The 25,704-nt window shown below is 34.2% G+C and overlaps 1 protein-coding gene across 6 annotated transcripts in view; it reads left to right on the top strand.

Annotated features, from left to right (window-relative positions):
- Positions 1-25,704, top strand: part of LOC118195739 (uncharacterized) — a 482,995-nt gene that overhangs the window by 202,895 nt on the left and 254,396 nt on the right. The gene's annotated exons all lie outside the window — the stretch shown is intronic.

The raw sequence follows: 25,704 nt of genomic DNA, 5'->3' as shown, positions 1-25,704 counted from the left end.
TAAGCAACTTAATTTTCGGTGTAAATTTTTGAAATCTGTATAAAAAATATAAATTAAGCTTTCTTGGCTCTTGCGGCAAAGTATTCAAGCATTGGTTTAATGAGACCCTTTCCTAGAAGTTTTATATTAGTCTTACGAATGAGGACGAAAATCAGACACTTATTTCTGATTAGAAAGTCCTCAACGAAGGCATCCCTTCCCTTAAGCAGATAGCCCGTATGCGCTTTGCTGTACACACCAAACTTATTTCTGAACTCCTTGTTTAGTCGTTAAGGACTTAACCTAAGCTGATTTACCAATGTCTTATATATTGAGAAATACTGAATACTGAGTCTACATTAGTCTAAATGTGTAGCAATATAATTTACGTTTTAAAAAAGGTGTGACTTTTAGTCAAATTTACGAAGAAAGCCATGGCAGCAAGTCGTTTATCAAACGAAAGCTCAAATCAGTTTATCAAACGAAAGATAAAAATCGTCGAGTAGTAGACATCTTGTTCTAGCTGCACCGGAGAAAATGCGTCTTTTATGTACCTCTCAATAAAAATGCAACGAAAATTCGCGTTTTCTAGCAATTAAAAAAAAAAAAAAAAAAAAACTGAGTCTCTTAGCCTTTTGCTCTCATTACTGTGCTTGAAACATGGAGGCATACGAAGACACATCAACTGAAATGAGCGTTTTCCAGATACATTAAATATGCAAGAAAGGATTGCTAATTGTGGAAAAGCGGCACAAGATCGACACTGCATAGTAAATATTGTCTGCATCCTACACAGACACAATAAAAAACAAAATTTAATCAAATCATTTTTCTTTTGATTATGTGCCATTGCCGTTTCTAAGCCTTATGTATGTTTAGGTCAATGTCAATTGTATGCCAGTATCGATCTCCTGTGTGGCCTGTGTCGATCGTATGTTGTATGAAATCATCCCCTATGTTGATCTGTGCCATGTTGAACCTGTGCCTGTGTCGATCTTGATCTTGTGACAGTGTACGTTCAACGTAGTATTGTTTCTATGCTTACGTCAATCCTATGCCAGTTTTGACCCTACGTGATGTTGATTGTCATTATATGGCATTGTCGATCCTGTGCCAGTGTCGATTCTACGTAATATCACTTGTGCACTTGCGTCGATCCTATACCGGTGTCTGTGGTAGTCGATGTCGATTTTACATTAATGTCGATCTTGTACACAGTGTCAATCCTGCTAGGGAAGGTATGCTGTTGTCGATCCCAGGTGATGTCGATTATATGCCTGTGACTATCTGCAGGTGAAAAATATGTATTAATCCTCTTCTTCATGATTGCATCATTATTAATTTTTTTTATTTTATTGATTGTAGACTTGTAAATATTGTTTCTGGTATGTGGATGTCGATTCCATGCCGTGTATACTTAAACAGTGCCGGTTTTATGAAGCGTCGATCCTGTGAATAAGTCGCTACTTTGCAGTTCGAGTAATAAAACTAACTGAATAAAATAACGAGCAAACCATAATAAATCGATCTATGCACCCTGGTTTAACATTGTTCTAGCTTGTAGATCTTGTTGCGGTAACTGAAGTTCCATTTTAAAATTTTAGCCGCATTGTTGATACAGTGTTCGAAAGTTACGTCGAGAGACCATAAACCGTGCGTTTCCCCTGGTTTGTTTTGACGCTTACCTCAGTCCCAATTCCGATGGGTTATTTTTAACCATTCCGAGTGAAGGCTGTTTCGAATTAGGAACAGCGAGAAGTTTACTACTTCCAGTTCCTTAATCGAAAATCTAGCATCATTTCGAGTTGCACGAATATTTCCAACGGCTTGAAGAAAAACTGAAATCTGAATCCGCATCCTGTATTGAGAAGGGTCGTGGAAGTGGTAATTACTGTTATTTCCTTCTGTTCGATACAGCCTGCAGGGATTATAAAAAAGTTATTGCAAAAGGGGGAAGAGAAAAATTGAACTTTGATTTCATATTGTACAATAACTGGTTCTGAGGTTTCAGATTTTGTTATGGTGGCGCTGTATAATAGTTATGTTTGGTGCTGTAAGATTACATAATTTTCTTTAAAATTAAATAACATCGTCCTTAACAATATTAATGATTTGTAATTTATTAATAATTTTATTTGAATATGAAGCACTGAAGAATTTATGAATGTTAACTTATGTATATTGACTTATAAATATAATAAGTAATTAGAGCATTTTTTCCCCCGAAGTGAACCATTGATACATCATCATACTGAATTTGAATATAATTTAACATGCTGATACAATTGACGATTCAAAAATTTTAAATTCTGTTCCTTCCCCCCCCCCCACTCTCAGTAAGATATTACAGTAATCAAAATTTTGCAAATTTAGAATTATTATTAATTCTTTCTTTTATTCTGAAATGGTGTTACGGTAACATCGACTGTATTATAAAATGGTAAGCTGCCAGTCTTAACGTACTGGTGTTTTCCTTAATAGAGAGTGCATTTGCTTTGCTGGCATTTCGTAAACTATCCATCCCACTCTCGTAAATAAAATCGCGTATTTCATCGTCAAGTAAAAATTATCCTTATTAATTAAATTGGTGTAGTCACCTGCCATGGAGAAGAGCCACCTGCCTTTGCTGTTCGAATCTCACCTGGAGTCCCCTCTTTAGGAAGTAAACTACGTAAAGTATGAATGAAATAAGAGTCCTATTTGCAGGTGGAAACACTAGCACGTGAGAGCGATCTTCATATGCTTAAACTGGAAAACGTGATGTTTTTAAAATGCAGATGCAGTCTCTGCATTTGTGGTCTGTAAACATTTTCGAAGGCGTGCTTTGGCTTTTCAAAAGAAATCGTCAGTCAAAGTCAAAAGAAATCGTATTTTCGTTACATTTATATTTGAATGAAGATTCCTCTCTTAATTAGGTTTTCATTTTGAATTTTTGAGTCTGCATCTCATGATCATCAAAAACCGTTCGCTTAAAAATTAGGTATTCCGATATTATTCTGTTGCCTTTTACGTTTGGCCCAAAATGTTGTATTTTACATCTCATTTGGACGTGACACATGAGAGTTATCAATCTAGAGCAGTGCCCCATGCACTTTTTATGCCCCATGCATCCTTATCACCACTGCTAGATGCTCATACACGCTCCTTCTTTCAAAAATTCGAAAAATACACACACATTTAAATTCAGATTATTTTTTAATCTGTTTATAAATTAAACAGGCAAAAGTATATAAAATATTGATGAATACCAAAACTTGTATAAAAGTTGTTTTTAGTATTCATAAACTAAATCTCCCCCTCTGCCCTAGGGTTGAATTCTTATTTCAAAACCCCTGGTCTAAATATTTTGGAGAAAACTGAAATTAATAATATAATAAATGTCTCCGTAATGCAGTCTCATTCCGAGAATAACACGTAGGTAATATCGATCGCCATGTATAATTTCCTATTCATGTAACGCTCTACATTAAAGCTTCGTTTATTCTTCTTTCGAAGGAGAAGCGTATGAACGAGAAAAATGTATAATCGAAATTTTAGTTTAATGACATATGTATTTTACTAAGAGAATTTTAATGCGTCTTCGCTGCGTTTATTAGGCAAATTTAATCTCATTGTCCTATTTTAAGTTTGTTAAAATGTTGATATTTTAAAACAATTAATAATTCCAGTTTTTAAATCTTAAAAATTTGATAAGAATTCAATTAAAAATCATAACGATCACACCTATACTAGTGTTTATCTCTAAATATAATAATAATAATTTAAATAAAAGTATTGGACTCTTATTTATCTATCGCGCGCGACTTGGAAAAATTAGTTCGTAAATTAGCGTTTTCAAAGTTAGCCGAGAGACATTTTATCCCTTGGCTTCTGAATAAGCCGAGGGATGAAACGTCTTATAAACGAAACATTTTTTTTTTCTATTAACATGCATGAATAGGAATAAATAGGTATAAAGATGAAACAATCTACCTATACTATTAAACAAAATCTGTGCGCCTCTGTCTGCCTGTTTGTGGCATCATCAACTTCGGAACGGCGGGGAGTTCAGTTTCAAGAGAGGATATCCTTGGATTCTTCGTGGGAAGCCATTTCGACCATTCTCATCTTAGCAAGCACGACTTTAAACAGCCGAACTATGAAATAAAAACTCTGAAAACGCTAATTTTCGAACTCATTTTTTTCGAGTGGCAATAGTCGCGCGCCATAGATAAAAATGCTTTATTTGAAAAGTGTTGCCACTGCTCGCTTTCAAATTGTAGAGTAATAAAATCGTAATCGTAATAAAAAATTTGTAAGTTTTACAAAATCTGAAATAAAAGTAGCACCACCAAAAATTAAACATGTTATTATTATACTATAATGTCATATTCTGACGTTGAAGAAAGCACGCAACTGCACGTGACGTCATTCATTGTACGTCAAAAATTTTTCGTTAATGTCAGCATTTTAAATAAATAGCTGTTGTTGGCAACTTTTTTGTTTCAGGTTAGGATAATAGCCATGTTAATACTTTTATTCATATTGAGAAAAGTTGTTATATTACATTAAATTTAAATGATTACGTCATACGTATACCTATGAACGTGAAGTGTCAAAAGTTTTTGTTTCCTAGTTTGGCAACAAAAAAATTACTTACGAAATGGTTGTTGCTTGGAAAGCATAAACTGATTTCATTCATATTGAAGTGTTTTTATGCATTTTCTTTTCAGGTGTACATAGAACTTATAACTTTTGCTTTGGCCGCAGCCCGTTAGATACATTATATTCGCTGTATATAAAACGGCAAAATTCAATTGAGAAAGGACTTACAATAAAATAGTACTAACATTAAATAAAATAATAACAATATGTACTTTTACGGTATTCTTTCTGGAAAAAATGAAGGTGTATGATTCTTAAATTTTAACCTAATTCTCAAGAAACAATACAGCATTGAGAAAGTATTCTATTTGTACTGTATAGTAATCATGCACGGTTTTAACGACTGATTAAAAGACAAAAAAGGGAGGATGGAAAGAAAGGGGGAAAAGTGCTATCTATCAAAGCTGTGCTTGATCTGAACATCGATCCCAATTTCATTTGCGTATCTGATAATAGTAATTGCCCCTGAAAAGACTAGACGGGCCTGAGCTATTGCACTGTTACTAAATCACAGCCTGTTTTCGTTTGATGTGCATTCTGCATGCTGTGGAAATTGCTTACTTCTTTAGCTTTGCAAAAAAAAAAAATAAGTAAAAGATGACTGTGTGTAAGCGAAATCACGGACTGGATCAGCGGCTGCAGAGACAGAATTGCCCTAAATAAAATAAAATAAAATAATTAGAGTTTAAAATTACATTCTATATTCATTAGATGATGTTTCCTGAAGATTAATTTAAAGAAGAAATAAACAAATTAATTGATAAGAAAATTAAGAAGAAAAAAAAGATATATACATTTATAATTCAAGGCACTCAAACATAACATATGCAACCACTCCACCGCACAATCGTAATTTCGAGCCTGCTAGCAAAATTGTTTTGGTTATGGAAATGCCACGTGATCAGAAATAAATAAACACTATCTTTGTTGTATCTCTTATTTTGTTTCGCATGAATAACCTGCTATCATTTCGCCGCTTTCTCGAGAAATAAGTACATTTTAATACAGCGAATGCTGTTCATAATGAGTATTCCTTGCCCAAACTGGGCAACTATTTAATATTTGATTGGTATTTCTGGCTTATCCTCAGTGGAGCGGCGCGAACGCAGAATGAGTGCTGTGGAACGTGAAGTTCACCCCCTGCTTCCCGAATTTCTTCGCCCGGGCGATGTAAAAGCAGAACGCGCGATATGGCGGAAACGCGTTCGTCACGCACCGCTCTGTGCGCCAAATAATGAGCGCGCACGCAGGCGAATGGGGGAGGGTATAAATAAACGCGCATCCCCGAGAACGACCTCCCTTGTAGCCAGTGGGAATGCTTCGTTAGACAGGATGATCCCGCTGTGAGACACAAGCCTGACATTCAGGAATTCAAACAGGTGTCAAAAATTTGGCATATATGTAATTTCTTCTCTCTGTCTCCTTTTCCTCTCCCCTTTTTTTATATATATTTTTTTTTTTTAATATAGAAGGAGATCTTTTTCAGTTAATATAAATTTTTAGTTAACCTTAGAATGTGAGCCTCAAAATCAAGCTATACAAAATACATAATAAATAAAAAATATACGAAATATATAATATTAAGCTCACACATACGATGTTTTTTCGTCCTAAACCTAAGAAAATGCTAATATTCATCAAGTTATTAAACGGATATGTATATATGTGTGTGTGTGTGAAATTCCCCTGAAAAGGTGACACCATTAGGGCGTTATTAGAACAAGTAAAATACGAATTTAAATATTATAAAATAAAAATTTTATCTTAGAATATTTAAATAAAATTTGAGTATCAAATAACTGTCTGATTGCAACGGAACTTGGCGGGAAAGTACGTGTTAGGCAGCTGTGAGGATGATTGGAAACATAACGGGATTGCACTTTGCGTATTGCCACTAGAAGGTGTTGAAATTCGTTCTTCCTGATACATAGAAAAAGACACACAAAGGAATTTTTTCTGTACTTAATCTATACAGAGGTACCCTTTTTCATTACTGATGCCGTTACACCACCATCGAAGACAATATGATCAGCTATCCAAGTTCGAGTTAGATCGGGTTATGGTAAGTATCATCCAAATAATGGAAGCTGAGTGGTCAGCTCGACCAGTAACCGCCACCTAAGTCATTTTGATTTAACTACGAGATTATATTAGGACCAATGAGCGAATGAGAGATCGCATACATGGCGGCTAGTCTCAAAATGCTCTTGACTGACCATTAGCCGAGAGGACCGTAACGTCATCTACCGACACGCACACCCAACGCCAGCTGCATCACCGGACACAGGCAGCACTTTCAATTTGGATCTGCCCATACCATTATGAAGGGCCTGGCTGAAGGACGTTTAGTATCATTACACGTGCTGCCAATAACACCCAGCCACCATCGCCTCCATTTAGAATGCTGTCGCGCTCGCTGGAATTGGACTGCCATTGAATAGAACCAAGTCGTCTTTAGTGACGAATCGAGTTTTAGTTTGGGCCATGATGAAAATCGTGGACGTGTATGGAGGCTCGAGGCGAATGCCTCAACCCTGCTTTCGTTATACACCGCTCGCGCAGCTGGTGTGACTGCATGAAGTGTTATTGTATACGATACCAACTGACATCTAATATTGATTCATTTCACCATGACAGCCCAGTGGTACGTTCGTGACTTCTTTCAGCAGTATGTTTCGTTAATACGACAGGGCTCTCAGGAGACATTTTTCAACAGAACAATGCTCGGCCTCACGCAGCAAGAGAGGAATGCCTCCACCACATTATCACCTGATCTATATTATCTGATATTATCTGGCTTGTCCGATCATCAGATTTGTCACCGATTGAGCATGTCTGGCATTATTTGGGACAACAAGTTGGACAGCCGAGAAGTTTGGTCGAATTAAAAGTGCGCTTGCAGCAACTGTGAAATGAGATGAGGCAGGACACCATACAGGACCTGTATGCCTTCCTTCAATGCTTCCTCGTATCGCATCGAGTACTCACACTAGAGAGATCCAATATAATTAATTCATTTGCAGTTTTTGCTTTGATATTGTAATCGCTTACTTATATCGACGATGCACTCACATATGTAAAATTTCGTTCAATTCAGAAAATATTTCTTGTTGCGCAAATTTTTATACAATAATTATATTTCGAAATATTTATGGTTACAAAATTTCCTGACTCAAGCCAGCCCCTGTTTGTTTGTTTTTGCTTTTTCCCTATAGAGCGCGTTAAAATGAAAAGCTTGTTGTCCAGCCATGCACCTTAGAGTAATCGGAAAGCAATATTCGACGCGAATTTCGCAAACAAGAAACATCATCTGCGGCTGTGCCTGAATAGTGATGATAATGAATATTTCTAGCATCTGTTATTAATTAATGCTGTAGTATCAACAAATGTTTTTCATCATGCAAGATATGTCAAATGCATGATCAAAATGTGACAAATAGCCTTATATTAGCATTTTCTTGGGACTAGTATCGAAAAAAATCACCCTATACAACAAAATACTACAAGCAGATAAACGCGAATATTTACATAAATTACAACAGAGAGGCTTTAATTTTGCGTTGTGCGGGAAACTTGCATCACATTGATCTGAAATTTAAAATCAGGCAAAATTCAACCGTAGATTGAGTTTAGAGTTATTAAAAATGATAATAATAGTAATAAATAATATTTAAAAAAAGGCATTTTGAGCGACATTGCCATGTGTTCCTCAAAATATGTACATGTAGAGTTTTGCTATGAAACCAAAATTAGTGTAAGGACTTAATTTTTTCCAGTACTATAGTTACGTTTTTCTAGCGTTTTTCTAATAAGAACAAAGAATATGAGGAAATTTTTATAAATAAAAGACCGAAATATCCTTAGTGTGAAAAATATTTACATATTTATGACATCGTTAGTAATAAGTTTTTGATATTTTTTAGCCTTTCTGATAATTATATACGTATGCCCTCAAAAAAATGTCTCAAGCTTCAAAGAAACCGTTACAAGTGATTTCAGAATGGGCGCATATGTTTTATTATCTGCTATATAAATTAGTACCTGAAAGATATTTTTCCTAGCCTGAGGGAGTGTGAATACAGGTACAAAATTATTCTTGGAAATTAATATCAAATATATGACGAAAATAATTTTAATAATTATTAGAAATATTTTACATTACAAAAATTAAACACCTATTTTTTTCTGCCTGAGGACGGTTACATTACCGAAACTTTTGACATAATGCATGTGCTGTGCAGGCCAGGCTTTGTATTTATCAGCTGTATGCATAGTACTAAAACTAACCCATGAATGAAATGGAAAGTTTCGTACTGGAATCCTAATTGCAATAAAATAAGCTTTCTTTAAAGCCCTTATTCTCATATATTAATCACAAAGAATTTTATACGTGGAAAATGCCGTATAAGATTCACAAGATATTACATAAAATTTGGCGTTAAAATACTCCCTAGAATATGATTAATTTGTAATACTTCAATCTTCACTTCTTGTATAACCTTTTCCAAAGAGATCCTCAGGTTTATGATACATTTATTATACAAATCCTCATTTATCATTGGAAGTCAAGATGGCCAATAGCAATTTTATTTCATTTGCTAGTTTTTCCTAAGTGGACTTTCTCCTGCATTCTTACGTGAAGTCACTAGGATTAATATCAGGATTGTGTGACAGCCACACTAAACCGCCTTGAGAGGTTATGGGCATCGACGAGGCATTACATGAAACTCCGTTTTACATGCAAGAATCCAAAACATTCCTAGGGATGATTCAAATCTAGGTTTCCTGGATGAACATTGTGAGCTTAATGTTATGTTCCATCGATATCCAAAATGTTTTCAGAGCGATTCAGTGTGGCAGTCTTTCAACCCTAATATTAATTCCAGTGAGATTTTGCGGAGATATCTGAAGCAGAAAATCTGTTAGAAAAACTAGCAAATGTAAGTAGTCACTGTGATTTTTTTCCTTGGGTTTAACACTTGTGCCAGTTTTGAAGTTTTCGCAAGCCAGCTAGTCTGCTTCAAAAAGATAATAGGTCAAGAAGGTGAACACGCTTAATATATCCTGTATAATTATGCGCAATTCACATTAATTCTAATTTATTATACACATTTCAATAACAACTTTTAATGGATTCCGTTAGGTCATTCCTCTTTTCCAGTCTCAGGTAATTCTCCGCAGCAATTCAATTTGACGTTGACTATGTTAATCTGCTTGAAATTTACAGAGATCTCACGAATATTTCCATTAATACGTGCCGCTAAATGTATTGAATTTAAGGCGAGGTGAGCTGAGTAGTTTTCTCTTGAAAAAAGAAAATTGTTTGTTTGTCTTTGAAAATGCAATAAGTCTTTTAATTTAAAATCAATGTCCAGTTCTTGATGATGGTGTAACTAAAACTCCTGAACAGAACACGACCTAACTCAGGCTCGTGAATTGTTTGTGGGCAAGAAGAAAAAGATAGCGTCTGTCGTTTGCCAAAGCCTTGAGTAGTTGATAGGTAACGAAAAACAGGGACTGTTATTTTTTTTTTTAATTTATTTATTTATTTATTTATTTTTTTGGGAAATTGCTGTGATTTTTTTTGTTTAGATCCATACTTCCCACTGTCCTAGAATTCATTTCCCACTGTAGTTTGACAAAAAATGCGGAAAAGTGATACTAGGTATGATATATATAAACTATCTATTGGTATGGGTGAGTACTGTGCAATTGCATAAAGAAGGAATCATGGTGACAATACTATATGTTGGTATGAGTGATTACTGTGCAACTGCGTAAAGAGGAGTCATGACCACTGTATGAATTTGCCCAGATCTATCCCAATTTTGGTGGAGAATATTTTGAAGAATGGACCCAGAGGTCTTCTTCCCCGCAACCCCTATCATTATTATTTCGATATTATTTTAGCTGCTTCCATGCCACAAAGATACTATACATTTGAAAGTTTCTAGTATATCTCCTACAGGTTCGAATCTGGGTTCAACAGTATGGTGGTGGCATAGCGAACCATACCGAATAGGGTAGTAGGTTTTAGTTCTTGCCTTATCACTGAATGTCTTCTTTTACACAAGAAATGAGGATTCTTAAAAAGTAAAGAATTTTGAGAATGTGAGAGCTGTTTTATATGCTTATATTTGTATGTGAAATAAGACATAAAATTCTAGCTGAATTCTTTATCCTTCACTTTCGTCCCGGTATTCTGTCCCTAATTTAACAATCAGAGCCATGCGTAAGGAATCTTGTCAAATACTTTCTGGAAATCGATACGTCAGCATTATTTTCGCTTATAAGAGTTTTCGTGGTGCAAGCACGAAAATCCAATAAATTAGTGACACATGACTTCGTTTTCCGACAACTATGCCAAAAGTCAAAGAGAACAGGCTGTTTACTGCCCGCAGGATTCTGAAGTTTCACTTGAAATAATCGATAGTGGATGTTATGCAGTTTTAATATCTGTTGTGATACTTTATATATAACGGTTTTACGCAATAAGACTTTGCATTCCTCGTTTTCTTTAAGTATATTTATAATGTATTAGTTATTTAATACTTTTAAGAACTCGAGGGAATTAATTAAAAGTAACCCGAAAGTTGTTATTATTCATACTTCTTTTATGTCTCATCTAAGACTCTGCTTCAAAAACAAAACTGTTTCTAATCTTTGATTATCTTCAAAATTAATAACAGTGCAACTGAACCTTGAATTACGTGATCGTTAATGGCGCCATTAGAGAGTGTTGTATGATTCGACCCATCCGTAATTCAGCATTTAATGTTATAATTATATAACTTAGACTCAGGAAGAAGGATTCAGTTGCTTGATTCCCAACTGAATTCGACCCGAAAATATCCTCTCATTTTATTTATTATGCAGTCGGTGGTTTTTACACTTTTTATAAATAAAAGAAGCTGGAGTCAGTGATCTAAACTTAAAAGAATTTTTCTATTACAACTGGTAGATCTTCAACACGTTTGGATTTCAATACCTTCCCTTCCTTTCTGGAATACGAAACACATGTCACATAAGAATCTTAAATGGTTCTTATGTGACATGAAATACAAGCCGGTTTCCCTTAGGAAGTCTTCTACGAAGGATTCTCTTCCCAAGGATTATCTCAAGCATTAACGTACGTATCACTTTATACATGGCATGTTAAACTCTCTCCAGAAAATTGAAAAGTGATACTGATTGTCCAGGTCCCTTAAAATTGCTACAGTGGCTTCATTTTATTTTATTTATTTATTTTAAATGATCGCTTTATTTATAAACTAATATTCCAAAGATTCTAGTCAGAACATTGAACAGTTTCCTAAATTAGAATTCGAAAAATCTGAATGACGGAAAAACAACGAAGGTTTATGTTTCCTAATTTGGAATCTTTTGCGATATGCATACAATTTGAGGTTTTGAACGAACGCCTATCATAGCCACTGTACAATTTATCGGATGAAGCTAACATGGGGGGGGGATACTCCTTTTAAAATGTTTATCCTTAAGAAAAATACTAGGATGATATTAAGCACGTGATTATTTTGGTGTAAGAGCCGAAAGGTGAAGAGTCGTAAACTCCCTTTCCTTTGCGTTTATACGACGGTAAGAAAGAAGAGCTGAGTTGGAAATAATAACTACCTAGGGCAGCGCGGCAGCGTATCTTGAGCGTTTTTTTTTTACTCTTTGGCCTATCATCACTGCTCCACGTACCCCATCCTTACCTCTATCATGTATAATTACTAACATTTACATGTACAAGTACAGTAAAAGCGTTATAATGTAGAGACATTTTTATTTTTACCAATTATGCAAATTAGTGTACACTGACAAATCTACACATATAATTAAATAAAAAAATAAGATCACATTCAGTAGAGACTTAAGGCTATTTGATAGCCCTCGGTAATTTAAAATCCACATCGGAAGATGAAAAATACAGTTTCAAGTCCGAACTTACGCTGGAAAAACTGTTCTTGTAATTAATTCGAACTAGACTGTAGGACTAGAAATACGGTGCTTATAAACGGTAGCAGAATAGCAATCGCCTTGCTAAATATTTCAGGATATTATTTCAAGTCAGTCCAGAATGAGATGAAGGGTTTCTTCTCAAATTGTAACTCAAGTGACAGCAAATCTATTTTTATTTCTTCTCTATTGTCCAATATATCTAATGTCCACCATAACATCTTTTTTCCGCTTACCCCTTTAGACCACGTCACGTACTCCTGTGCGTAAGCGTGCCAGAGGTTAAGAAAAGCTGATCTAAGAGGACGTACCCCCTTAGACCACGTTACGTACGTACTCCTGAGCGTACAGGTACCAGAGGTTAAGAAACGCTGATCTAGGGTACGTATGTGGCTGAGTTGGGGAAAGCCTGAATCGGAACATCATTATTAAATATTAACATGGAAAGTGATACAGATGTTTAGTATTTCCAAAATTTATCGGTACATTCTCTCGTTCAGAATTTTTTGTTTTATCTTTCTTATAAAAACAATTGAAAATATTGTATAGTTAACCTTTCTGTTTCTTTTAAAATTTACACACAAAGTAGCATTGTATAGCTCTAAATAAACCATAATTAAAACAGCGACTTAATTGAAATTCGAATTCCCATTTGGCCTACTTTTTCTTTTTTCACCTATCGAAGGACGCTTTCGTGAGCCGTTGTTCGGAGGAAGCGAACCAACTGCTCCTGCATTCCGAACTTGAAATAATTCGATTGAAAATAAAAGTGCATCGCTGAATCATTCTCATCCGCTTTTGTTCTTTCTTTCCGTCTCTTCAATCCGTAGTAGAACGGACCTTGACTCGAATTGGAAAAAGTTGTGACTCTATTATGCATTCCATTTGAGGTTGCGGGGTGACCACATTTTATTCCAGTATGATTGCCATTCTTTTTGCATCAAAAGAAACAACAGAGACTGTTAATAACTGGTGGAATTTGCCGATATAATTCAGTTGATGGTGAATGCAATCTTCTCGCTTTGTTTCCGTTGGTTCGTAGGTCCCGTTAATGATGTGCTGACGGGATGTTGAGGCTCAGTTAAAAGAACTTTTCAATGGGTTAATTTCGGAAAGGGGGGATTAGTGTTATTATTTGCATTATCCCGAGCTTTGAAATAATTCTGGAAAGCCGCTTGATTGTGATCGCTGCACTTCTGTTTGAAAATGTCCTTTCTATTTTTCATGACCTTCTGTCTAGACTGTTCCTGTCATTGACATCTTCATTCGAGATCAGATTTTGTACGTATCATAATGGAACCTAGAGGAAATAGGGATTATTTTCACTAGTGCTGTATTATTATTAATTATTAATGGCACGGGCTTATGCGGCTTGTCTTCTTGGATTATTTTCTAAGAAAAATCTGTTCATGTTAATGATACACATGTAGAAAGCTATTAAAACCACTCAATTCGACCCATTCAATCCCTGATCTGAACAAAGATCTAATTACACTGGTGTTCAAAATTAAGAGAATTTTCACTTTTGATCCATTATATTCAGATATGATAGACAAATAATTTGAATAAAATTGGGTCTAGACATAAGGTGACTTAATAGAAAAATAAATCTTACAACAATCATGTTATACATGCATTATTGTACGTAAGACACACTGGCGCAGGTAGGTCTATGTCAGAGGTCGCAAGATCCAACAAAAAGAGGATAATAGGAGGTATGGTTAATTTAACAGTTATACGACTCTCACAGAAGGACTTTGCATTGAAAATGAGGCAGTTTAGGAGTCCCCGTACCAGTCGCGAGCTGGAATTGATTTTTAAGAACGTCCCATGCATGTTCTCTAAGGTTTAGGTCTGGTGATCTGGCTGGCCAATCCATCTGTTAATATCTCAGTTTCAAGAAAATCGTCCACAAGATAAGCCCTATGTGGACTAGAGTTATCGTCCATAAAAAGTGAACTCAAGGTGGAATGAATCCCTGAAAAGGTGAACATAGAGGTCTCAGACATCGTTCCTTTCTGTATCTCGCTGCAGTCGCAGAGCCTCTCTCGGGTCTATGCGCCCATCTAAAGTATGCCTGCTTAGACTTCAAAGCTTCACTGCCCTACAGGTCCATTTCTCAGGTGTTGGAGGACAGGTGGCGAGTCCCTGGTTCTTTCCAGATCGAGCTACATCAAGAAAGTGGTAGCTGAATCAAGATTAATTTCGGAGAAAGTGGTTATGACGTCCCTCACCGATGCTTCGTCCAAAGTCGATGCTCTTTGCACCATGCGCAGAAGTAAGCGGGGCACAAACGGCTGATCATCTTGCAAACAGAGGGCAGTGTGCGGTGATGACGATACGAGTTACGATCAGAAATGTGAAGGTTGACAATGGCCTTAAAATGCCTATTTTAAGCAAGTAACAGACTGTAGCTGTTGGAAGATCATTAGTTCCAATCCCGGCAGAATTTTTCATGTTTTCTAATTTTGAGAAAACGTAATAACCTCTACAGCGGCTTCCGAGTTAAAATTAGGAGGGCAGTTCGCCATTGTGCGGATTTTTCCATTGTGTCTCGTACTTATCCCTATTTACCCTTAGTGAAAGAGAACGTAAAGAATTATCGCCTTTTCCCATACGTGTTCTCGTAATACAAATGTTTGGCACGTGTAGCAAGCGAATTGTCGCAGATCTATAGTTCAAATTCCGGTAACGGTGTAGGAGTTGAAGAAAAATTAAAAATCGAAACAAAACATCCAGAGGGTTTTATAATTAAAATAAATGCTTCTTCTTAGTCATTAAAAACAACGTATTCATATAGCTTTCATATTTATTTGTTACATATTACATATTTTGAACATAAAAATATAACATAGCTTTTTAAGGCTTACAGGAAAAATAATCATGGAACACTAAAGCTAACAACTTTTTAACTCATTGTTGCCACGCAGCAAATCTTAATAACTATGCAAAAACATTAAATCGTGTTGCCACTCAGAAAATCTATATAAAAACATTAAATTATGTTTCCACTACAAAGGCACAATTGATTCCACGTTTACTTCGAAAAGCCTAATAATCTCCTTACACTTAGTGTAACTCTTTATTATAAAAAAAAAAAGATTCGACCTTCGTTTTATAATTGTTAGCTACGAGTCAGCCATCTCTGAATTCCAAAAACGAGTTTTCTGCATGCCGAAGCTTTTGTATGCATGTATATTACGTATTTCTATAAACTTGTTCATTGCAGCGTAAACTGGCGAGTGAATCTGAAATTTCGAGTGAATGTTATTTTTATCTTCTGCCAAAAAGAAATTCCTATCCCAAAATTCGAATAGTACGTGTTTGGAAAATTCTAGATGGTACTTTTTCAAATTTAGCCTTCTCATATAGAATATTGAAAAATCGGAGGTAGTGTAATGAGATTCTATTGCAGTTTGAATTTTGCATGAGCGGGTTTTGCTATGATATTTCTTATATTTCAGTTACAGCTGGACATATTTCATTTTCATTTTGCTGAATTGTAATTGCGAATGATGTCATACTGTGTTGGTAAACATAAGGGTAAGCAGATCAGATTGATAAGATGATGTCATGTTTGATTGCCATTTCACGTGATAAACATTCGTCATAGATAGCATTACGTAATATTACGCTTTTCGAAACTAGCAACAGAAGCCAGTAATTGCATATAGCAATTAAAATCTGTATTAGCTACCGCATGTGAGTGTGTTTACATTTGTTTTATAGTATTTAGAGACAATAAGCGCGTTAAGTAATTATAGGAATGGAACATTCTAATTCTCCAGATCCCCCACGAATCTTGAAGACTCGAATGTATGTGCCTTTTTTCGAATCCGTTTAAAAAGCGTTAAAAGCGTTCATCAAGAATACAATAGAACATGATTCTTACAAATTCATTGGTATCTGGATCGCCTGTGTCACGTCATGACGAGCGTTTATTTTAGTACGTCATCGTGCTACCAGAAAGAACATTAGGTGAGGTTTAAATAGTGACCTATACACTGGGAAACCACACATCCGACAAGTCGTTCTCATCGAACTTTCGAAAATTGTGAAAATTCTAAAAGTTATTACTAGGAACAGTACTGATTACTAGAAAATGCTTACGGTTAATCGCAATACTCTACTATACTGTTACAAATAATATGCCAGTTTATGTTGTTAGCTTTAAAAACCGTTTGTTTTATGCGAGATGGATATGACTGTTTTCAAAGGAGAACAAATTTTCATGATGACAATTGTCTCAATACGGCGAGAACAAGGTAACTTCGATATCGCCGAAGATACTAATGCAAAATTTTCAGTAATGAAGGAAAAAATTCCCTAATTTCTGTTCGAAAATATTTTGTTGTCGTCAAGAACACGATCTACCACTCTTAATTTTGGCCGCCACTGTAGAAACCCTTTGATTTCTCTAAAATAAAAAACATTAAGCATCACCTATGTCATCCCAGGTATTTGAGCCACGGATATTCGAGGCCTTAGGAGGTCTTCATGCTAATCATTTACATTACGAAAGCATTCTTTGAGAGTAATATGATAATTCCTTACATTCTGTTTCACTTAAAAGACGACTGGGTAGACGCACGAGATCCAGTCGATTCAATCCAGATGATGACGATTTATCGTCCACTACGTTTGGGCTCTACTGACAAGAACTAAATTTTTTTCGAACATGAAAAATGAACTGTGACTTCATCGGGATTCAAACCATATCTCTCCATTATTAACTGGATCTGGCAACCATTTACACCACGAGAGCAGGCATGTACAAATGCGATAACTCTTACAGCTTTATCATAAATATTCGCACTGTCATTTAATAAAATAAAGATGATGAGATCTTCAGTAAAAGAGTTTATAATCCTCTTACTTATAAACGTAAAGAAAAGACAATTAAGAAAGAAAAATCAGATCTCCGTTCGATATCGATTTTGCACTTTTCAAGAGAGACATCATTAGTTACCCAGTACAAGAAATCCAATGTTTCTGTGTTGTTTATTAAAACAAGTAGTTAACTCTAACTGCAGAAAATCCTAAAAGTATTGAAACAGAATACGCAAGTAGATGCTTAATTTAATGACATCCCAGGTTTAGTTTCTCTAAACAGCATATGAGTATTATAAAATAAATAAATAATTTCAGAATATTTCTGTTGGCTGTGAACCGAATTTTTTTTCGTTAATTCTGATATCGCGACGAGGAATATATTTTCAGACGCAGAAAAGCTAATTATGTCAACTCATATATGATTAATTAGCTCTGCTGTAATAAAGCTAATGGTATATTTTAAACAGAGCCGCTTAAATCACAATTTCAAAGGAGGTGTGGGAAAAGAGAAAAATAGAAGTTTTGATAAAAGTCCCAGATTTATCTTCCCTCATCGCCTTAATTTTTAAAATTTTAAAAACCGCGAATCATTTTTTAAATTGTTGCCACCAAATATTAGAGCCCTGTATTATATATTTAAAGAAATTAAACAGTGAAGAATCTGCGTAAATATATGTATGTTTTTCGCATTCTAATAAAACAACAATAGCTAGAACCATCGAATTTTGAATAATGTACATTTCCATCCGAATATGGGCCCAAATTTGGAATTTGTTTTATTAGTCTAATGGGGCTTTGTCCCTGAAGGACTATTGTTTCCGTTTTGCGATTTTGCGTTGAATCACTATAAATGTCCGTTTCACTTTTCAAACTGTTGCCACCAAATGTTAGAGTCCTGCATTATATTTGAAGAAATTAAATAATGAAAAATGTGCATAAATGTAGGTATATTTCTCGCATTGTGATAAAACAAAGGTACCTGGAGCCATCGAATTTTGAATGACGTAATCCTCCTACGAATATGGGCATGTGAAAGGCCAAATTTGAAATTTGAAATTTGGAATTTTTTTATTATCGATTTCATATTTGTAAAACTTTAACGAATTTTGAATAACAAATTCAACGATTTAAAATCGAGCAATGGCAGCACTCTACGGAGGAAAAAAAACTTTTCTATCTCCAGCGCGCGAAACTGTGTATCGGAAATTCTAAAGATAGGTTCATTTTAAAATTATTTTGCGACATTGCTTTTGAACTGAATTCCATGGTTTGAGTGAAGAACATGATATTTAATAAATAAAGGTAACACACAAAACGTTAAAAAAACCGCCCCTTTTGACGTAATTTAAAATCTGAAACCTTTCAGATTTTTTTTTTTTTATTTTTATTTATTTATTTATTTATTTATTTTATTTTATTTTATTTATTTATTTATTTATTTATTTATTTATTTTTGTGTGTGTGTGTGTGTGTGTGTAAAGCATTTATGAGTTTTTAATTAAGAAACTGAACAATTTCAAAGCGTAAAACGGCAACACGGTAATGAGGGGGGGGATTATCTCCAGCGCGCGAGACTGAGTATCGGAAATTCTAAAGATATACTCTTTTAAATATTTTATGATATTGCTATTGAACTGAATTTTATGATTTAAGGGCGAAGAACATGATAGTTAATAAATAAAGGTAACGCACAAAATGTTAAAAAAACGCCCCTTTGGACGTAATTTAAAATCTGAAACCTTTCATTTTTTTTTTTTTTTTTTTTTTTTTTTTTAATAAACGCATTAATTAAAAATAAAAACTGATTTTATCTGTCGAACAAATTATAGAGAAAACAGAAAATTTGTTTGAACAAAGTGACAACTTTGATGGTGCAATTATAGCGCATTATTCTGGAAGGTGTTTAACCAACATTTGGTTTCTTGTGCGTGACGATGAAAAGTGCCGTGTTGAAGGTTCGATTGTCTTTTCTTCCATCAGCGGAGCGATTTGCAAGAACGAGATGGAGTATCGTTCAATCACTGTCTGCTCATATAGTTTCCCGTAAAAGCCTTATTTTCTTCTAAAGAAACAACAGACTGAAGTCTCCAAATGATGTAGCTGTCTTCTTTTGGAGAGTAGTCATTTGTGCCCATTCAAAGGAACAAACGTACATTTTTGTTAATACGAAATGTCTCGCCGTCATCGATGGCTTTAGATTCTGAATGGTTAATGCAAACGCTTTTAAAGTGTCGTTTATGAATGGGCATCGTTATGAAATTTAACAGATTTAAATCTGATGCTATGGAATAAAGAAGTATATGCAACAGTAATGAATTTGCGACGAGCGATGAGTGCACCGTACGTTTATCATTAGTTTATCTTTCAAGTTTTCGTTTTAGGGGGCGAGAAGGATGCGATTGAATCTCTTTTTTCCTAGTGAGTTTGTTGTGTTTTGTTGAATGAGTTTTATAATTATGATTAATGCAATAAAAAAACCCATGTCTGTATTCTTGATATAGCTCAGATGTTTATAAAGAAAAGTAGTATAAATTTTTAAAAAGGGGCGGTGTTTGAGGTGAAATTATCTTAAATTCAGTAATTTTTTAACGTTACCTTAACAAGTGCCTGAGATTAAAAGTTTATGTTATGCATTTTTAATTATGTGGAAACATGCTTTTGTTCATGATAGAATATGGTGATAAATATACATCATGTTGTCTCTGTTTTTAACGATTACAAATGATAACTACACATATAGTAGACTTCTCATAACCTTTTGCAATAATATGAATCTATGTTTAATAATTATGTAGGTTGTAAAATTCAGAGTTCCTCGTGTTCGAACTCTGAGAGCATTTAATATTATTCGTATTCATCATTCATAACTAGTATTATAGTAATGATAAATAGTATAATAGAACTCGCCCCCCCCAAAAAAAAATCTAAAAACTTTCAGATTTTTCATTACGTCCAAAAGGGCGTTTTTTTAACGTTTTTTGTATTACCTTTATTTGTTAAATATCATGTTCTTCACACTTAAAACATAAAATTCAATTCAACAGCACTATCTCAAAATAATTTTAAAATGAGTGTATCTTTAGAATTTCCAATACACAGTCTCGCGCACTGGACATACTTTTTTTTCCCCCCGTACAGTGTTGCCATTGCTCGTTTTGAAATCGTTTACTTTGTTGATCAAAAATTTATTGCTGTGTTACAAAATATGAAATCTATAATGAAACAAATTTCAAATTCAAATTAGAGCTTCCACATGCCCATATTCTATGGAAGATTACGATATTCAAATTTTGATGGTTCTAGGTACCGTCGTTTTATCACAGGGCAAAAAATATACATACATTTATGCAGATTCTTCAATATTTAATTTCTTTAAATATAATACAGGGATCTAATATTTGGTGGCAACAGTTTGAAAAGTGAATCAACGCAAAATGTCAAAACGAAACCCCTTCTGGGCTAACGCCGTTTGGGTTAAAAATTGTTATGAATGTTTCAAATTATAATTTTTTAATTCATTTGCTGTTCGTTTACTATATATTAGTTATATACAATGAAAAATGTGAAGAAGACAATTAAATTTATGTAACAACTGATTGAAGAAGAATTTTAGTTATATTGCTTTTAATTTTTTTTTTTTTTTTTTTTTTTTTTAGAATATGCATTAATCTACATTAACATATAATTGACATAAGATTAAAGAAAATAGTTTCAGTGAACCCTTGAGTGGTGGTAACCCAGGGTTACAATTCTAAAAAGGGACCGGTATTTTTCAGAACAAAGATACTGAGCGCCACCTGTCTAAGAGGGCCACATCCACAGAGCTCTAAAATCCTCTAGAGCTGTGAATAGTTGCGTTTAAAGGAAACGCTCTGTTTTTTTTTAATAAAATAAGTACGTTACTCCAAATTATTAATTTGTTGCATTATCATTATTGTTATCAGTGTCCCCCATATTTGTGGAACAGTTGTTGAAAGTACATGAAACTGAAAAATGGGCACTATATATCAAAATCGTGACTAGATTCAGAAATAATTATTTTGAATATACCTGCAGTTCAGGATAAATTAAACAAAGGGAAATATTTAATAAATATTAAAAATCAAAATCCAGCTATCTCCCCTAAAACTTTTAATTGGCGAAAATAGGTTTTTCCCTGCTGTATTTGCAAACTTTTTGAGGAACGGATGAAACACGAAAGAGAGAATCTGTATAGGAATCGACGCTATTTCGTATTACGGCTAAAGAGCACCGACACCATTCTCGAATTCCGAATAGCCCCATCCGCTTCTGATTGAAAGCATTTTTACTTCCTTCTACGAAGTAAAAAGGAAGTATTGTAATCGCGAAAAATTTCGAGTAGCATATTTCAAAGAAAATATCCATTTTAACCGCTATCGAATGCAATTTAACAATGTTTTTGCGTGACATCTGTACGTAAGGACGGAATAAAAAACTCTTCTCCCCCCAAAAAAATTATAAAACTGACTTAAAATGAATTCTGAAGGGATTTTTTCGTGCACCTCTTATTTTGGTTGCACAACTCGGCCGCATCAAAAGTATATAAATATATATATATATATATATACTTATCCACTCTGTTACTCGGCTCAGTAAGCTCAGTTTCTTTATTCTTATATGTTTGTAAATTGTGCATTTTTTGCTTTAAAAATGATTGTTCCTGTCTTCTGGTTAAGAGTTTTATGCCGTTAGTTAACTTGCATGCAATAATTGTGGAATTATCAACAGTTTAAAAGTGTTTTAAGTGCTGCTAAGCCTAATTTTCGTTTACGTTAGCGGCCATATTTGTTTACATTGGAAACTTAGCAGAATAGTGAATTTTTTGCTAATCTAAAGAAACTAAGCTTCACAGCAACGTCAAAACGTTCAAAGTAACGTCTTGTTTTATTATTAAGAATTAAATTATGTTCAATTTATTCTGGAATTATCATTTAAGTTATTAGCTTGTTTTTGTGTACAAAGTGTAATTTTAACTATAAAAATTGTTTTTTTTTTATTGTTTTAACTGTATTTGGTAATTTATGTTTTTCTATATCTTTCAATTTTTAATGAACATATTTTGAATTTTTATGTATTTTTGCCATGTTTCGAAGTGAGAACTGAATTAATTAATGCTCATTAGGTAAGCGGCGCTGAATCGTCTGTGATAAAGTGGTTCTTTTTTTATTTGTTTAATTTCTTTTATACATCGTTTTAGATTTATTCTAGTATTTAAATAGAACTTGTGGTAGTTCTTCCGATTATATAATTTTTGTGCACTCTGAGTTATAAAACAAATGAGATGTAACGCTGTTAAGTGAACATAGCGGCGAAGTGTAAATATAATGAACTTTGAAGTGTGCATTTATTCTATTGTGGTTTATGCGCTATCGACGAAGTAGATTTAATTCAAAATTCCTTAACTGTTAATTCAATATGTTTAAATGAAATGCAGGAAAGCTGCGTGTGATTTGATATTTCGTGCAAGGAAGTCATGCAGTGTACACATCAGTTTTTTAATTTTTTTTTTTTTTTTTTTTTTTTTGTGTGTGTGTGTGTGTGTGTGTGTGTGGAGGAAATAATAGCTATTTAAACTCCTGGATACAGCCAGATCACTTTTCCAAGATATGAGAAAAAGAAGTTTGGAGCTTTTGGTTCGTAAAATCGTACTGGTCTGAAAACCAGGCAATCAGACGACAAGGAAACATCATTTAAAGAAAATACCTAATATGGGGTAGTAGCATCCTGTTGAAACAATCGAATATCAATATTTGAACACTTCTGGTCGAACATTTCGACAGATTGAAATTACTGTAATGCGCAGCGCAGCACATTGTTAAACTTCCGTGCCAGGTTGCAAGATTGTATCAGCAATAATGAAAACCAACTTTCTTATATAATCCTTAAGATGTTAATATATGGGTTAAGCGCGTATTGTGAAAACAAGCAGATCATCACGCCCCATTCAGCAAATTCCTCTCCAGTTAACTGCTATTGCTTCTTAATAAGAAAACCCTATTATTAATATAAATTGTCTTATATTTGCTATTGTATTGCGAACTTTAGTTTGTCTTTCTTCTACTTGTATTACCTACTGCGCTTGCGGGCTTCATATGAATAGCCCAGTTCGTTTTTGTTCTTGTATTCTACAGAGTCGTTTTTGCCTCCTGGTGGGTTCTCTCATAAACGATTAAGCTATCGAAAATGTAATAATAGAAGAGTCCTGTGGTTTTATTCATAAGTGACGCAGGGTGCCAATATACCAGTTTCCTTTTTTTTTTTTTTTTTTTCCTGATCCTACACTTTTTTTTAACGAGAAAATCGTATCTCCTGAAGAAACATAAGAGAGCTTTTGTTATGTTGCATTGGAAGAAAGATATCGCTTTTATATGCAAGAAAGAAATTTGGCGCTTTATATTTTCTTCCTTTTCATTTCTCTTTCCGTGAACAGATAATTTTTGATGTATAATTCTTTAAAATTTGTTTGGAAAAAGAGTGCTTGAAAACTGATTAATAAAGAAATTCTGTCGTGCTTAAATGGGTGGAGGAGATTTTCTAATTTGTGTATTTTTGAGAAATTAACAATCAGTTTAATATATGTACTGTATAAAAAAAGGAGAAATAAGCACAAAATTTCAGATGCTTTTATTAATAAATGAACAGTAATATAATAGTCATGGTGATGATGATAATAATATTAATGATAAAATTCTAATTAACTTCTCAAAGAGGCGTCACTATTTTCAGTTAACGTGTAAAGTTACGTTCTGTCGGAATAAAATCCTGTCACACGATCATCGCTAGGAAACTTACTGTCGAAGAATGTTGTCACTGCGCGAAATATAAGATCATTAATTTATCTTTCATGTGCTTTCGCGTTTAGTCGGTTGATAAAGTGTTGCCATTCGACAAAAAGATAAGATTTTTTTAAAATTTAGCTTTCAGATTTCATCAGTCTCTTTTTGACAATGTATCCGAATTGATATTTTTGATGAATATTTTCAGTTATGTTGTAATTAATAAAATATATGTCTAAGGCCGTAAATGTAGCTGGTACAAGATCTTTACTTTTCAATTTTTACAATATTTTACATATTAATTTTTTTTTTCCAACCAGCGCAGGATTTAATACTTTTAAAGGCTTGGTGCTGTTTCATCCTTTCCTCTTCATCCTGAGCTCAAAATAGCTTCCAGAAAGTCTTTCTGTTACCATGAACACAAAACAGTTAAAATGAGGCGCCGTATGTGCAGCAAAATGCATAACAAACTATTAAAATTAAAATAAAAATCATTAATAATATTTTTTATATTATTATACATAATACTGCTATTTGTGAGTGACGAGTTTAAGTAATATTAAATGCACTTAAAACCTGAGCATGCAGAAATCTGAATTTTACGACTCATGTAATTATAAATATACATTCATACTATTACAAAATTATACCAGACGTTTATCACGTATGCAGTTATCATTTTTTCACCTTTAAAAACAGTGATAACATGATGGATATTTATCGCTATATTCTGTCATGAACAAATGTATGTTTTACTTAATGAGAAGTATATAATATATTGTTTCGAAATGCTCAGCTGCTTTAAAATAGCTTCCCCGCAAGGCGGGTTTAGGGTTGTTAGAAAATGGCAAGGAAGGCAGGATTGTCAGATTTGGGGGGAAATTGATGATATGCAATAGAAAGATAGAGAACATTCTGGAACGAATGCTTACCGGTTTGGCCCAGAATGTTCTCAAAGGCAGCCAAACGATATATAAACCCTGCCTGTATGCGGAGTAGCAGTGTATCGCGAGTTAGTGCATCATTGAGGCTATCGAGTGTATCGCGAGTTGCTGCGTGGAGAGTCTCGAGAGTAAGTTGAGTTCCAAGAACGAACGAACCGAGTTGGGAACTGTACTCTAGAGCTTTACCGTGAAGATGTCTTTGCCGTTATAGCCCGATAGCGTGAAGGCTGTGTTGCTGATTGTTTCAGCGTGTTTGTCGTACTTTTTCGACTGTCCTGAGTCAGATTGTGTTTTCATTCTTCATCAAGTGTTGTCGTTAATCACTCCAAATCCACGAACCCATAGATATTTTTCAGAACAATATAAATAGATATTAATATTTTTTACAGTGCATATTTAAGCTTTCAAAAGATAGGAATGCAACTTAAAACTTAGGATTTTTGTAGAGAATCTAGAGAGTCTCAAATCTCGTACTGATGATAAAGTTTCGTTCCTCCTAAACTAATGTATGAAGAAAATCCTTACACTTAATAATATGCTTATACACT

This window comes from Stegodyphus dumicola, chromosome 12 (genome assembly GCF_044657685.1).
Source record: "Stegodyphus dumicola isolate Sdum_Otavi_A_Nest chromosome 12, ASM4465768v1".
Classification (NCBI taxonomy): Eukaryota; Metazoa; Arthropoda; class Arachnida; order Araneae; family Eresidae; genus Stegodyphus; species Stegodyphus dumicola.
Note: the sequence above shows the minus strand (reverse complement) of the source record. Positions and strands in the feature narration are given on the sequence as shown.